This window comes from Ranitomeya variabilis, chromosome 1, assembly GCF_051348905.1.
Source record: "Ranitomeya variabilis isolate aRanVar5 chromosome 1, aRanVar5.hap1, whole genome shotgun sequence".
NCBI classification, from domain to species: Eukaryota; Metazoa; Chordata; class Amphibia; order Anura; family Dendrobatidae; genus Ranitomeya; species Ranitomeya variabilis.
The window spans coordinates 145,166,621-145,180,059 of NC_135232.1; the positions used below are offsets into that span (position 1 = coordinate 145,166,621).

A 13,439-nucleotide genomic window follows, 5' to 3' on the forward strand; every position below is an offset into this window, starting at 1 on the left:
CTGAATAAATTCCATGGCTATTCATTAACAGTGGAATTTAAATTGTGCCATCCCAGTGGCACGACTGTTTAAGCGCTGATAGGCTCCCATAAACTGTGATTATAACCTACAACTCAGCACACAAAAACGCCCTGAAATAGATCCAACTGAGTAAAAATAAAAAAGTTATTGGTCTTGGAAAATGCTGACTAAAATAACCCTATTTCAAGTTTTTTTTCATTTTTCAATACATCGTATGGTAAAGTCAATGGCGTCATTCGAAACTCCAACTCATCCCGCAAAAAACAAGCTCTCGTAAGACTATTTTACAATTTATTGAAACATAAAAGTGTTTTGGTTCTTAGAAGAAGGGGAGGAAGAAAATGAAAATGCAGAACTGAAAATTGGCTCTGCCCTTAAGCATGTGATCTAATATCCACAATCTACTCAGTGGAAATCCATTAGATTAAGATTGTTATGTCGTAGAAACACATCAGCGAGGTATGAAGTTAACAAAACAAAGATTAACATTTCCCATAAAAGAAAGAGTGAACGTTAAGTAAAGTGTACTCTCAGTGATTTGCTCTTGCTACTAAACGTTCCCTCTAATTCCTGTATTTGTCATCATGATGGCCGCAGTGCCTGATGCAGCTATTAAGTCTGATTGGTTCATTTTTCCAACTTACTGCTGCAAAGCAAGACGGTCTTTGTAACAAAATTAGACTCAACTTATGTGGTGAAATATTCAGAGATATTACATTGATTATGAAGTTCATGAAGTTTAATCGAGTTATCCAGATGTAGTTAATAGCTATAATATAATAAAGTCAATATTAAGCATGCCCGCTGTACTCCATGTACTGTATTATACTGTGCTCCCCTTCTGATGAACTCCGAGATTTAAACGCTTGTTTACAAGACAGATTTACTTCCTTCTAATTGATTGATAGAATGGAACATTTTCTTCATAGGAACCAAAATGTCTTTGTCCTCGTTGCGAACCTTTTGGAGGAAATAAAGTAGGCATTATCATGTGAACTAAGCTATAGTAAGATCTCCATGCAAGTATTATTTTGAGGCATAAGAGCTTGGTAGCTTCAGCCACAATGACTACTTTTTGTACTCTATAAGTGTTATTATCCCTAGAACTAGGTAAAGTATTAGTAACCCAAGGTCTCCATCCTTAAAGGTGTTGTTCCCTTTCAAGTATAATTATTCCATTACAGCATTATGTTTTTAAAATTCTGACCTTCCCCGGGTCCACTGGCGAGATCCCGCTGCTGCTCAGAGCCACTGAGCTGTCAACATGACATCAGTGCTACAGGGAGTGCTACATACAAGGAGCAATGTTGGAAACTCGCCGGTGGACCCAAAAAAGATGAGTACTGCGCAGTTTTTTTATTTTAAAAACACAGTGATGCGAGGGACTAATTATATTTTAAAGCGAACAACCACTTTAACCCCTTAGTGACAGAGCCAATTTGGTACTTAATGACCGAGCCAATTTTTACAATTCTGACCAGTGTCACTTTATGAGGTTATAACTCTGGAACGCTTTATCGGATCCCGCTGATTCTGAGATTGTTTTTTCGTGACATGTTGTACTTCAAGTTAGTGGTAACATTTCTTCGATATTACTTGCAATTATTTATGAAAAAAATGGAAATATGGCGAAAATTTTTAAAATTTTGCAATTTTCAAACTTTGTATTTTTATGCCCTTAAATCAGAGAGATATGTCACAAAAAATAGTTAATAAATAACATTTCTCACATGTCTACTTTACATCAGCACAATTTTGGAAACAATTTTTTTTTTTGTTAGGGAGTTATAAGGGTTAAAAGTTGACCAGCAATTTCTCATTTTTACAACACCATGTTTTTTTTAGGGACCACATCACCTTTGAAGTGATTTTGAGGGGTCTATATGATAGAAAATAACCAAGTGTGACACCATTCTAAAAACTGCACCCCTCAAGCTGCTCAAAACCACATTCAAGAAGTTTATTAACCCTTTACGTACTTCACAGGAACTAAAACAATGTGGAAGAAAAAAATTAACATTTTACTTTTTTTTGCAAACATTTTACTTCAGAACCATTTTTTTTAATTTTCACAAGTGTAAAAACAGAAATTTAACCACAAATTTTGTTGTGCAATTTTTCCTGAGTACGCCGATACCCCATATGTGGAGGTAAACCACTGTTTGGGCGCACCGCAGAGCTTGGAAGTGAAGGAGCACCGTTTGACTGTTTCAATGCAGAATTGGCTGGAATTGAGATCGGACGCCATGTCGCGTTTGGAGAGCCCCTAATGTGCCTAAACAGTGGAAACCCCCCACAAGTGACACCATTTTGGAAACTAGACCCCCCAAGGAACTTATCTAGATGTGTGGTGAGCACTTTGAACCCCCAAGTGCTTCACAGAAGTTTATAACGTAGAGCCGTGAAAATAAAAAATCGCATTTGTTTTCACAAAAATGATTTTTTCGCCCACAAATTCTTATTTTCACAAGGGTAACAGGAGAAATTAGACCACAAAAGTTGTTGTGCAATTTCTCCTGAGTACGTCGATACCCCATATGTGGAGGTAAACCACTGTTTGGGCGCACCGCAGAGCTTGGAAGTGAAGGAGCACCGTTTGACTTTTTCAATGCAGAATTGGCTGGAATTGAGATCGGATGCCATGTCGCGTTTGGAGAGTCCCTGATGTGCCTAAACAGTGGAAACCCCCCACAAGTGATACCATTTTGGAAACTAGACCCCCCAAGGAACTTATCTAGATGTGTGGTGAGCACTTTGAACCCCCAAGTGCTTCACAGAAGTTTATAACGTAGAGCCGTGAAAATAAAAAATCTCATTTTTTCTACAAAAATTATCTTTTTGCCCCCAAATTTTTATTTTCACAAGGGTAACGGGAGAAATTAGACCACAAAAGTTGTTGTGCAATTTCTCCTGAGTACGTCGATACCCCATATATGGGGGTAAACCACTGTTTGGGCGCACCGCAGAGCTTGGAAGAGAAGGAGTGTCGTTTTACTTTTTCAATGTAGAATTGGCTGGAATTGAGATCGGACGCCATGTCACGTTTGGAGAGCCGCTGATGTGCCTAAACAGTAGAGACCCCCCACATATGACACCATTTTGGAAACTAGACCCCTTAAGGAACTTATCTAGATGTGTGGTGAGCACTTTAAACCCCCAGGTGCTTCACAGAAGTTTATAACGTAGAGCCGTGAAAATAAAAAAATCGCATTTTTTCTACAAAAATGATCTTTTTGCCTCCAAATTTTTATTTTACCAAGGGTAACAGGAGAAAATGGACCCCAGAAGCTGTTGTACAATTTGTCTTGAGTACGCCGACACCCCATATGTGGGGGTAAACCACTGTTTGGGCGCATGGCTGAGCTCGGAAGCAAAGGAGCGCCATTTGACTTTTCAATGCAAAATTGACTGGAATTGAGATCGGACGCCATGTCGCGTTTGGAGAGCCCCTGATGTGCCTAAACAGCAGAAACCCCCCAAAAGTGACCCCATTTTGGAAACTAGACCCCCCATGGAACTTATCTAGATGTGTAGTGAGAACTTTGAATGCCCAAGTGCATCACAGAAGTTTATAATGCAGAGTCGTGAAAATAAAAAATATATATTTTTTAACAATAAAGATTTTTTAGCCCCCAAGTTTTTATTTTCACAAGGGTAACAAGAGAAATTGGACCCCAAAAGTTGTTGTCCAATTTGTCCTGAGTATGCTGGTACCCCATATGTGGGGGTAAACCACTGTTTGGGCGCATGGCAGAGCTCGGAAGGGAAGGAGTGCCATTTTGGAATGCAGACTTTGATAGAATTGTCTGCGGGCGTTATGTTGCCTTTGCAGACCCCTAATGTACCTAAACAGTAGAAACCCCCAACAAGTGACCCCATTTTGGAAAATAGACCCCCCAAGGAACTTATCTAGATATGTGGTGAGAACTTTGAATGCCCAAGTGCTTCACAGAAGTTTATAATGCAGAGTAGTGAAAATAAAAAATATTTTTTTTCCCACAAAAAAGATTTTTTTAGCCCCCAAATTTTTATTTTCACAAGGGTAACAAGAGAAATTGGACCCCAAAAGTTGTTGTCCAATTTGTCCTGAGTATGCTGGTACCCCATATGTGGGGGTAAACCACTGTTTGGGCGCACGGCAGAGCTCGGAAGGGAAGGAGCGCCATTTTGCAATGCAGACTTTGATAGAATTGTCTGCGGGCGTTATGTTGCGTTTGCAGACCCCTAATGTACCTAAACAGTAGAAACCCCCACAAGTGACCAAATTTTGGAAACTAGACCCCCTAAGGAACTTATCTAGATATGTGGTGAGAACTTTGAAAGCTCAAGTGCTTCACAGAAATTTATAATGCAGAGTAGTGAAAATAAAAAAATATATTTTTTTCCAACAAAAAAGATTTTTAGCCCCCAAGTTTTTATTTTCACAAGGGTAACAGGAGAAATTGGACCCCAAAAGTTGTTGTCCAATTTATCCCGAGTACGCTGATCCCCCATATGTGGGGGTAAACCACTGTTTGGGCGCACGGCAGAGCTCAGAAGGGAGGGAGTACCATTTGACTTTTTTAGCGCAAAATTGGCTGTCGTGTTTGGAGACCCCCTGATGTACCTAAACAGTGGAAACCCCCCAATTCTAACTCCAACCCTAACCCCAACACAGCCCTAACCCTAATCTCAACCCGATCCATAATCCTAATCACAACCCTAACGATAATCACAACCCTAACCCCAAAACAGCCCTAATCTCAACCCTAACCATAACCCTAATCAAAACCCTAAATCCAACACACCCCTAACCCTAATCCCAACCGACGCAAGTGTGAAAGAAGCCTTAGGCTACTTTCAGACATAGCGCATTTTTGAGCGCTATTTTGCGGGCGCTTTTCAAAAATGCGCAATGTCATTTTCGTCTGCCGGCAAAGTGAATGAGAAATTCACTTTGCCGTTCAGACACACCGCAAAAAAACGCGGCGCTTTTGTCTGCAAACACGCCGGCGTAAAAAGAATTGACATGTCAATTCTTTACGCAGCGGCGTGTCTGCGTATCCCCCTAGGGCCCCATATTACCTTCCACACACAGCGCCTTTGTCCTGGGTGTCGGCGTCTTTGTACGGAGGGGTTGACACCCAGGACCGGACGTGACGTCGGACAGGAAGAGGGAAGCCCCCGCCCCCCAGTGAAGCAGCATGGAGTCCTTCTGTGTGTGTGTGTGTGCGTGTGTGTGCGTGTGTGTGTCCCCATGCGACGCTAGTGCCACCATTGTGCTAAGTCGCCGTATGGGACTACTACTCCCATCCGGTATTAGGATGGGAGAGTTGTCCCTGTGTCCGGCGACTTAGCACAATTGTAAAGTTACACAAAACACCTACACACAATACACATACATGACACACAGTACATACAACATATAACACAGAGTATATACTCACCAACAGCACACTTGTAGGCGAAGCCCTCGATCCTCCAGGAAAAAATCCAAAAATAATAAACCAAATTCATACTCCCTGTCCGCAGAATCCATAAAACGAGTGTCCCACGCCGATCGGCTGCTCTCCGGCGATACACTGCCAGGAGCGAAGCTCCTAGCAGTGTATCGCGTACTGTTCCGGAGTTCAATGACTCCGGCGTCTCGGTTAACAGCAGTACAGCTGCGTTGAACTTTCCCACGCAGCACTGCCGTTAAGCGAGAGTGCCGGGGTCAATGACCGCCGGTAAACTCGCTCGCGCATGCGCAGTGACACACCGACAGGAACTATGGCTCCTGTCAGTGTGTTGCTGCAGCCGTGGAGAGCAGACATATCTCTGGGTGTCTGTTCTCCATGGAAAATCTTGATACGTGTCACTTAAATACGTGGCACTGAAATACGTGATACGTGGCACTTTGATACGTGGCACGTGGCACTTTGATACGTGGCACGTGGCACTGAAATATGTGGCACGTGGCACTTTGATACGTGGCACGTGGCACTTTGATACGTGGCACGTGGCACTTTGATACGTGGCACTGAAATATGTGGCACGTGGCACTTTGATACGTGGCACGTGTCACTTAAATACGTGGCACGTGGCACTGAAATATGTGGCACGTGGCACTTTGATACGTGGCACGTGTCTCTTAAATACGTGGCACGTGGCACTGAAAGATGTGGCACGTGGCACTTTGATACGTGGCACGTGGCACTTTGATACGTGGCACGTGGCACTGAAATATGTGGCACGTGGCACTTTGATACGTGGCACGTGGCACTTTGATACGTGGCACGTGGCACTTTGATACGTGGCACGTGGCACTTTGATACGTGGCACGTGGCACTTTGATACGTGGCACGTGGCACTTTGATACGTGGCACTGAAATATGTGGCACGTGGCACTTTGATACGTGGCACGTGTCACTTAAATACGTGGCACGTGGCACTGAAATATGTGGGACACGTTGCACAAAAAAGTTACATGTAGTTTTTTTTGTGTCGACGGTCCGCCGAAGCACGACGCATCCGTCGCACGACGGATGCGACATGTGGCAATCCGTCGCAATGCGTCGCTAATGCAAGCCAATGGAGAAAAAACGCATCCTGCAAGCACTTTTGCAGGATGCGTTTTTTCTCCAACGACGCATTGCGACGGAAGCCAAAAAACGCTAGTGTGAAAGTAGCCTAACCCTAGCCCTAACCCTAACCCTAAATTTAGCCCCAACCCTAACCCTAACTCTAACCCTAACCCTAACTCTAACCCTAACCCTAACCCTAACCCTAATTTTAGCCCCAACTTGTCTTCTCCTGCCGGCCGGCAGATGGCAGCAGATGGCGGGCGCACTGCGCATGCGCCCGCCATGATGAAAAAGCCGGCCGGCAGGAGAAGACAGAAGAGGACCCAGGGACCCCGGGTGAGTATGTTAGGGTCCCCGAATCCCCCTATTTCTCTGTCCTCTGATGTGCGATCACATCAGAGGACAGAGAAATAACTGATCGCTTTTTTTTTTTTTTTTTTTTTTGCGGTCGCCGGTAAACTGTTAATTACCGGCGATCGCAAAGCAGGGGTCGGTGCAAATCGACCCCGATCATGTTCTTTGGGGTCTCGGCTACCCCCGGCAGCCGAGACCCCAAAGAACATCCGGGTGCCGGGCGGCGGGCGTACTGCGCGTGCGCCCGCCATTTTTTCCCGGAAAAAAGATGGCGGCGCCCATGGGGAGACACGAGGAGCACCGGGGGAGGTAGGTAAGTATTGGGGGGCTATTGGGGGCCATCGGGGACCACATTTCTCTGTCCTCCGATGTGCGATCACATCGGAGGACAGAGAAATTAAACGGCAAATCGCGTTTTTTTTTTTTTTGTTGCGACCGCCGGTAAACGGTTAATTACCGGCGATCGCAACTCGGGGGTCGGTAAAAACCCCCCGAATCATGTTCTCTGGGGTCTCGGCTACCCTCGGCAACCGAGACCCCAGAGAAAATCCGACTCTGGGGGGCGCTATTCACTTTTTCCACAGCGCCGTTAATTAACGGCGCTGTGGTTTAAGTACCCTTAGCGGCCGCCGTTAAAAGGCGTATCGGCGGTCGTTAAGGGGTTAAAGGAGAATTCCAGTGAAGTTATCTACATTATAGGTGATCACTACTAGATTTATGGCGGTCCAACAGATGATGGTTATGTAACCATTGATCTATTTTTGTATTTGAATTTTTTTGGTTACAAATTATTTATATACATATATATATATATTGTTCAGTCAGTTGATCTATTTACTATATACTATTTTCTGACTTGAACGTCCCGCCCTTCTCCAGGTTTTAATTACATCTCAACACAGTTGGTTCTGAGCCTCCTATAAAAGTAGGCTTTATCCTGTTATTAGCCATAGGTAAGTGTTCACATTAGGCAGTCAGCTCAGATACCACAAGTAAGTGTTCACACCAGGCAGTCAGTGTAGTTACCCATTCGATCTGAGATTACCTTGACGTTTTGGTGAATGGGCTCACAATATTTGCAAATCTTGTGCTAAAAATCTCATGTGTTTGTTCATAAAGTTCATAAGCCAGTATGCTATTTCCTATTTCACATATTTCACATTTTCCTTAGTTTTTAGCACAGACTAATGTAACCATTGATCTATTTTGGTCCAACAGATGAGACATATGTCATCAGCCAGGTGGATTAGGGAGGCTATTTCTCTAGCATATACGTCAAGTGGCAAGCGAGCTCCGGAGGGGCTGAGGGCGCATTCCACACGATCTATGGCAGCCTCATGGGCAGAGAGGATGGAAGTATTCATCGACCGGATATGTAAGGCAGTTACTTGGTCTTCTTCTTCCACCTTTTTTAATCATTATAGGTTAGACTTGGGTGCTTCCTCACACCTCTACTTCAGTATAAAGGTGCAGTAGACTGTGATCCCTCCCTAAGTAGTTATTACTTCTCTGTAATTCTCTCGCTGGTGCTGTCATGGGCAACCAAATAAAGTCTTAGTTACTTACCATTAACTGTATTTTTTGGAGCCCATGACAGAACCCTTACATTCCCACCCTTTTTTTTCACGTTGGGTGAGCACTTCTTCCTCTTATAAGGTTTACTTGTGTGAAATAGTTAGTCAATAGAGTATTATACATATTTTTGCCATTAACCATGGTGGTCCTCTCGAGCTCTGTAATCCAACTGATGTGTGGGAGAGGTACCGCCCTTTTGAATATGTAGGTTTCCTGGTTTCCTGTCCCTGAAGGGAGGATCCCCTCTCTTTGGTGCTGCTACGGGCTCTGAAAAATACCGCTAACGCTAAGTAACTAAGACTTTCTTTTTGGGTGATTATTTAGCAGTATCACTTTGTAATCCGCTAGTTGTCAAGGGGCCATTTTAACAAGTAGAAATTGTGCAAAGTGAAGAACAACTTCAAGGTAGCAGATCTTAGCACTGTCATACACAAACCCCACTACACTTCGTCTGATGCAGCCAAGGCAATGGCAATTCAGATTTCTATGCTCATATGAATTTCATTTATGAATGATGCAAATTGCCTCTTCTGAGAAAAAGAGGACTTAACTCTATAGCGCCACCTGTTGGAAGTAGCGATCCTACAAGTCACAATCAACCCTCTAACGAGTCGTGCAATATGACTTAGGATAAAAGCCAAATCAGTATCTCATTTCGCAGACACGGTGTTTCGGGCTGTTGGCCCTCGTCAGTGCGAAGCATGAGAACTGATTTGGCTAGGTGAGAGGCTCTGGACTGGGATCTAAGGGGTAACGTTTCTCCTTATGGAGAGTGACATACCAGCTGGCTTGTCAAGGTAAGGAGGCTTATTTGCCATACAATGCTCCTCTGGGAAATTAAATATGCAAATTGCCTCTTCTGACAAAAAGAGGACTTAACTCCATAGCGTCACCTGTTGGAAGTAGCGATCCTACAAGTCACAATCAACCCTCTAACGAGTCGTGCAATATGACTTAGGATAAAAGCCAAATCAGTATCTCAATTTGCAGACACGGTGTTTCTCAGAAGAGGAGGCAATTTGCATATTTAATTTCCCAGAGGAGCATTGTACGGCAAATAAGCCTCCTTACCTTGAAAAGCCAGCTGGTATGTCACTCTCCATAAGGAGAAACGTTACCCCTTAGACCCCATTTATGAATGAGTAAGAACCAAAAATAAAGTTATTTTTTTTATCTTTGCCTTTTCTGCATAGTTTTGCTCCCACTGTCTCCAACTTTTTCCACTGTTATATGCAACATTTAGGACGGGGAGTGTGGGGGAAGTGGAGATTGGGGTTAAGAGGATCTCTTACATGCACAACCCATTTCCAGTCATTTAAACAGCCTCTAAATAAAATTTTGATTCAGGGTTTGTCTGTGCCATTGAAGATTAGTAAGTTTGGGGTCATTAGCTGACATTTTACTGTGATTATTCTGACAACAGATAATATTTAGATGGTTATTTGACCAGTGAAATATATGTGTAATCTAATAGTAATAGAACACTAGATCTGAAATATATCCACAGTCTTCTGCACCTTTCGCAGTGGTGTTTTGTGTTGATTTAGGGGCACCACCTCTAGGTATATTAATAAGTGGAAGGTCTAGCTTATGTAAGGTTTTACAATTATAATTATAAATATATCAGAAATATGAATGTTGCGCTAGATGTAAATTGTTGATTTTGGAATTCTTTTTTGTATCAAGATATTTTGTATTCTCTAACAATGGCCTTAAGTGTAACAAAAAACATTCCCTGATATCAGATCATCTCAAGGGACCTATACAGAATGTGTGCAGCTGGCTGGCTGACTGGGATCAGGTGATGAACTTCATTATGTCTGCATCTCATCTGGTTGGAATCAACCACAGATTTGTGCAATTCATATATGTCTTCCATTAATGAGATGAGCTGTCAGCTCCCGTGCACATGAGGATCATGTCTTTTTAGCTGCTGGACCATAAGATTAACACCTTCTGGACGTATTAGACAAGCTGCGTATACACAATTCCTCTAGAGGATAGCAGATGAAGATCCCACTTCTTAGTTGTAATTGGGCATTAATTGCTTCCTCTGTTATTCAGAACTCCCATCTGGTAGATAGAACAAAATAATTCTTGATGCCACTAATATCTGCCTTGTGATACAAATTCAAGTCCAGAGCCTGTTTCCATTTTGTTTTCTTGATGTTTTATTTGTTGTAGATATTATCTATAGCAACTTAGCAAGTACTGAAGTAATAAACTGCCTTTAGGAAACCATAAGGAGTGGAGATTAGAGTTTTTGACTAGCACCGTGCCACAAACATGACATGGAGATAGGAGATGTAGATATGCTAAGGGAGTTATGAGGTGTCTATTAAGGCTAGGGCTACACATTTCAAAAATTAAGATGCATTTACACTTATCAATCTGCAGCACTAGGCGACTGCCGATCAGCAGACATACAAAATAATCTAACTGCCACAAAATAGTCGCAAATTATATAAACTTGCTAAATGTTTGGTTGCAAGTAGCATGAGACTTTTCCAGGCATTAACATGTACAGAAAGTAGAAGTAGTAAGAAATATACTGTTAGGGCTAATGGAACGCACCGAGTATGGGAAGGAAACAACAAGGTGCGTTTGCAGCCCGGGGTCCACCGTGCAGAGATATCTGCTGCAAAGTAATTGGCGGCACTATATGGCAGTATAAGCGAACTCTGTTAACTTCACAGAATCGCAAAGATATGAAAACGCTGTGTCCTGTTAACCTCACAGAGGATCACAGCTACCTAACTGAGCAAAGCAAAGAGTGGTCATGCAGACAGCATAGCACACAAACTCCTCACCGGAGGTGCCGGTATTCTAAGGGCTTATTTCAGCCAACCCTGACCACATGCAGACACGACCACCAACTAGCAAAGCTCATAACATAGGTCGAACCTTATATAGCTGCAGCAGACAAGGACCTTCCTAGTGGTCCAATTGGAGCTGCTACAGGACCTGAGCTTGTGACCCCCGAACTCCAATGAGAGGTCCTCCCGTGGGCATGCTCAGTGTGAGCAAAGCAGGACTTAGTCCCAGAAAAGCCTGCTCACCGCTGACCAGTGCTGGCTACAAAAGCAGAGCCTGGAAAGGCAACAGTAACCCTTTGCAAAGTATCAGGCTGAGTGAGACGCTGGGACCGTCTCTGCTGAGCAGGCTCCACTGCGGCTGATGCAGAATGGGAGACCGCAGCAGACATGGCTCGAGAATCCCCCTGTGCAGCGGTGGGAACTCGACCCCTAACATATACAGTCATAAAAATATGTTTATAGTTTAAAATACTGGAAATATTATAGGTAATAGATTTCCTTCAAATGGTTATTCCCAAATGATCAAATTGTTATATTTTCATGGGATAGGTTACAACTTGCTGATGGCTGGGAACCCCAATGATCACAAGAACTGTGGGACTACTAGAGATAGCAAAGTACAGTAATCATCTATCTCTGACAGTTCCATAAATACAGAATTTCAGAGCCCCTATTACTGGAAATAATACTAAGTCTGCAGCCAAGTAAAAAGTAGCTTTTCTCAGACTATATTGGTGGTTAAAGACCATAAGGCTCCAAACATATTAGACTAATGGCAGCCATATTTGCTGATATCAGTTGGTTTGGTCAACAGTCTAACATGTATGGGGGGCATATCAGATGACTGTTGGGGGCGTTAAGTATCAGCTATGTCCAGCTTTGGGTGAACAATCATTTTAGCTAATTTTCAATAAGGAAGCAGATAGAATGGCACTAGGTCAAGTGGCAATTTGTATATCTTGAATATATACAGTTGTGGCCAAAAGTATTGACACCCCTGCAATTCTGTCAGATAATACTCAGTTTCTTCCTGAAAATGATTGCAAACACAAATTCTTTGGTATTATTATCTTCATTTAATTTGTCTTAAATGAAAAAACACAAAAAGAATTGTCCTAAAGCCAAATTGGATATAATTCCACACCAAACATAAAAAAGGGGGTGGACAAAAGTATTGGCACTGTTCGAAAAATCATGTGATGCTTCTCTAATTTGTGTTATTAACAGCACCTGTAACTTACCTGTGGCACCTAACAGGTGTTGGCAATAACTAAATCACACTTGCAGCCAGTTAACATGGATTAAAGTTGACTCAACCTCTGTCCTGTGTCCTTGTGTGTACCACATTGAGCATGGAGAAAAGAAAGAAGACCAAAGAACTGTCTGAGGACTTGAGAAACCAAATTGTGAGGAAGCATGAGCAATCTCAAGGCTACAAGTCCATCTCCAAAGACCTGAATGTTCCTGTGTCTACCGTGCGCAGTGTCATCAAGAAGTTTAAAGCCCATGGCACTGTGGCTAACCTCCCTAGATGTGGACGGAAAAGAAAAATTGACAAGAGATTTCAACGCAAGATTGTGCGGATGTTGGATAAAGAACCTCGACTAACATCCAAACAAGTTCAAGCTGCCCTGCAGTCCGAGGGTACAACAGTGTCAACCCGTACCATCCGTCGGCATCTGAATGAAAAGGGACTGTATGGTAGGAGACCCAGGAAGACCCCACTTCTTACCCCGAGACATAAAAAAGCCAGGCTGGAGTTTGCCAAAACTTACCTGAAAAAGCCTAAAACGTTTTGGAAGAATGTTCTCTGGTCAGATGAAACAAAAGTAGAGCTTTTTGGGCAAAGGCATCAACATAGAGTTTACAGGAGAAAAAAGAGGCATTTAAAGAAAAGAACACGGTCCCTACAGTCAAACATGGTGGAGGTTCCCTGATGTTTTGGGGTTGCTTTGCTGCCTCTGACACTGGACTGCTTGACCGTGTGCATGGCATTATGAAGTCTGAAGACTACCAACAAATTTTGCAGCATAATGTAGGGCCCAGTGTTAGAAAGCTGGGTCTCCTGTTATGACCCCAATGGCGAGGGTCTCAGAGGAACAAGTAAGTCTGCGAAGTACAAAAATCC

The 13,439-nt window shown here is 43.1% G+C and overlaps 1 long non-coding RNA gene across 2 annotated transcripts in view; it reads right to left on the reverse strand.

Annotated features, from left to right (window-relative positions):
* Positions 1-778: 778 nt before the first annotated feature.
* LOC143793786 (uncharacterized) overlaps positions 779-13,439 on the reverse strand; it is a 154,663-nt gene continuing 142,002 nt past the window's right edge. For both annotated transcript variants that reach the window (XR_013220261.1, XR_013220260.1), the window contains one exon: positions 779-981. This is a non-coding gene — a long non-coding RNA (uncharacterized LOC143793786). The remainder of the gene's footprint in view (positions 982-13,439) is intronic.